This window comes from Elephantulus edwardii, unplaced genomic scaffold, assembly GCF_000299155.1.
Source record: "Elephantulus edwardii isolate Elephantulus edwardi_28Jun2011 unplaced genomic scaffold, EleEdw1.0 scaffold00055, whole genome shotgun sequence".
Classification (NCBI taxonomy): domain Eukaryota; kingdom Metazoa; phylum Chordata; class Mammalia; order Macroscelidea; family Macroscelididae; genus Elephantulus; species Elephantulus edwardii.
The window spans coordinates 14,049,530-14,053,285 of NW_006399805.1; positions in this window are offsets into that span (position 1 = coordinate 14,049,530).

Sequence of the window (3,756 nt, forward strand, 5' to 3'; positions counted from 1 at the left end):
ATGAAACACAGATAGACATTCTTCTGGTATTCTCTGCTTTCAGCCAAGATCCATCTAACATCACTAACAATATCCCTAGTACCACGACCCCTTCTAAACCCAGCCTGGACTTCCGGCAACTCTCTGTTGATGTGCTGTTCTAATCGTTTTTGGATAAAAAAAAAAGCACGAGGACAATAGAAAGAATTTGGATTTCATTGTAGATTAACTTCAATACAAAGGTAGCAATAATGTTCATATGTGTACCAATATGTAATAAGATAAAATGAGAAAATAATAAAGTTGTTAAGGATTTCATTTTACTTTATTTGTTACAATCAATGCCTATGGAAGCAGCAGTCAAGATATCAAATGGCATAATGCAGTGGACAAACCTGCCCCGGAAGAGGAGGAAGAGGAGGAGTTCCTTAAAGTGTTGGGAATAAAAGTATCCCTGTGAGGAGGCCCTGATCCAAGCTGAACTTCCAATCGCTTTATATGCACGTGCAAGTTGAAGAATAAAGAAAGAAGAATAAATAATTGATCCCTTTGGTTTGTAGGGTTGGTGAAGAACCCAGCACTGTCTACTGAAGAATCAGCCAATCCGTCTTGGGAGGAGCCTTGCCAGGACTCTTCTGAGAGGTCAGGTTGGTAGACATCGTGCCAGATTCTTCGCACAGGATTTTAGGAGGATCCTGAAGGAGGACATCAGACTTCATAAGTTAAAGTGTCAAAGGCAAGAGGAATGTCCTGAGGGACCAGGGCTCAAATCCACCTGTGGCTGGGAGATGGTGGAGGTCGGGTGGAGCTGTGTTGTGTTACACATGGTGCTACTATGAGTCAGAAAGTATGTCATCTAAAAACAATATTTATTGAAATAAAATAGTTTTCTAATTCCCCTGCTTTACCTTGGAAAGTCTCCACAAAGATTTCCAAAGTGGATCAAATCATTCAACAGTTTCCTCTCATTCTGAGTTCCTGTTGCATTCCAAATGTGGCATTTGTGACTTTCTCTGACCCTAAAGCCACTGTCTCAGTTTCTACACTTTATCATTTTTAGAATTTGAATTAGTAACCCTCTTGCCAGTCTTTCACTTACCCAAGGATTACCTGAGTTTCAGACTTTGCCTGTTTAGACTGACCAAGTTGCTCTCTATTTAACTACAAGCTGCACACTGACGTGTGTACATGTGTGTTTACCTCTGTGTGCGCATTTAATACACTAAACTGTTGGGAAGATACTATGCCCAATGCTTTTGTTAATGGTACTTTGAGTTCCTAGTTTTCTAATCCAATGAGCAAAAGACCAGTTCTTAGGATAATAGGACAGTGCATATGAGCCAGACTGGTCTGTAAAAAGCAGCACAAAAAGAATCTCTTATTTTCACAGTAAGGTGATAACTTGAGTGTACTTTTGGCTGTACGTCTGTCTCCAATTTTAGTGTCACCTTTAAAGCAGAGCTACACTAAGTTAAGTGTATCTGCAGCAATTCACTGTCAGCGAAAAGCTCTAACCAGGAGACTGACTAAAATTTGTTAAGCTTTCTTTTTTGTTTCGTATTAGAAAAACAGTGATTGAGAAGATATATTTGCATCATTTATGCATAAGCTCTTTAAAGTTTTGTCTAATAAGAGTAGTCTAATTTTCCCTACATAAAGTAGATCACTTTAAAGGTGTTTTGTACCAGCTTCCCTGTCTAGATCCATCACTCATCTCTCTGTAAAAGGCACTTAATGGTTCTAAGCCTCACATGCCTACTTCACAAAGTGGAAATAATGTTCCCTGCCCATAGTTAAGTGAGCCGATTGTGGATATTGTTTCTGTAGAGGCTGTCCTTTAACTAAACATTATACAGCAATAGGAAGTATACACAACAGGAGAAGACAAGCTCTCTCGTCCCCAGGCACAGGGAACTTCCATGGTAGAGAAGGGCTGAGCTGGTCAGTACTGTCTGTCGATGTGCCCGTGACCCTCAGTCAACACCTCCAGTGGTTGCTGTTGAGGTGAACCCCCTCACACATGAACTTCCATCAGGGGCGGAGGTTATACTAGGCACAGGAAGGGACTGCCCCTCTACCTTCCACGGAGAAGCAGCTGGCACCTGGGCTAGCGAGGCGGCTTCCTCTGGACTTGTGAGCCGCCAGGGCTCTTTGTCATTATCCTGTAATGTTGAAGAGCCAAGATTAGAAGCAGTTACCTAAAAATAGGGTTTGCCTGATTTAATGATCAGAAAGTCTCTTGGGTGTGGTCTATATTGATTATATCCATGTTGTTATTGTTGTTGTTTAGTACCTTCAAATTAAGTACAACTCTGAGTGACCCTTAGGGTGAACAACGATCTGAACCTGTCCTATCCAGAGCTGTCCTCACCATCTCTGATTCACTGGAGCCCTTAATTACAGGCACTGTGTCAACCCACCTGGTCGGGTTTTTTCATCACGGCTCCACCTCCCCTCGGCTCTCCAAAGAGTAACCTCTGTGAGCGGCATGCTCGAGGAAGCTGGGACAGTTTCCTCGCCTTGGCCTCTGAGGAGCGTCTAGCTGCACCTTTTCCAAGTCATGTTCTGACAGTCCTCGGGATCTTTGGGATTCTTCCTCAGCATCACAGTTCAAAGGCATCAGTTCTTCTATGATTCTTTCATTGTCTATTCATCCTGTCATTGTCCAACTTTCAGATGCATAGAAAGTGACTGAAAAGACCATGGCCTGAGTCAAGCATTGTTGTTGTTAAAATGCCATTGCATAGTGGCCCTGTGCACACTTCCTCATGGCTCTGAACCCTGCCCCATCCTGAGCCAGTCTCACTGTCTCTGACACACCTACATCCATTATCTATCTTAGTTGTGTCAATTCTTCTCAGCCTGGGTCTTCCTTTCCTTCACTGTCCCTCTTTCATGATGTCCCTCTCCAACGACTGATCCCTCCTGGAAACATACCCAGAGAATGTCAGATGGAACTTCAAAATCCTTGTCTCCAAAGAGCAGTCTGGCTTCACGCTCTCTGGGACAGACCTGTTCTCCTGGCTGTCCATGGGATAGTAATGTCAAGTACTCTTCTCCAGCACCACAACTTAAAGGTATCAACCCTTCTTCCATCATCTTATTCACTGTCCAGCTTTCTGGTGAGTAGCAAATAACTGCAAAGACCATGTCCTGAATCGGGTCTACCTTAGTCTCCAGACTGACATCATTGCTCTTCAGTACTCTAAAGAGGCCTTGACAGCAGATTTTCCTCAGGCAATTCTTTCTTTTTTTTTTTTTTTTTAATCTGACTGCTGGTGCAAAGGGTGATGACTGTGGGATCTAATAAGCTGAAATTGTTAATAATCTCAATCTCTTCTCCATCTCTTGCGGTACTGCCAATTGACCCAGAGAATCTTTGTTTTCTTGATGTTGACCCTTAGTCCATATTGAAGACTGCAGTCATTGACCTTCTACAGCAAACCCTGAGCTCCTACCTAGTTAACAATGTTGTATCACCTGCTGTTGTTGTTGTTGTTGTTGTTGTTATGTGCCGTCGAGTCACTTGCAACTCATAGAGACCCTATGTACAACAGCCCTGAACCCTGCTCTATCCTGTGCCAATTGCACTGCCTCTGACACTCCCATCCTGATCACCCCAGTCACTGAATCAATCCACCTCACAGAGGGTCTTCCCCTCTTGTGTCATCCTTCCACCCTCCCAAGAATGATGTCCCTCTCCAAAGACTTGTCCCTCCTTACAACATGTCTGAAGTGTGTCAGATGAAGCCCTAGAATCCTTGCCTCCAAAGAGCA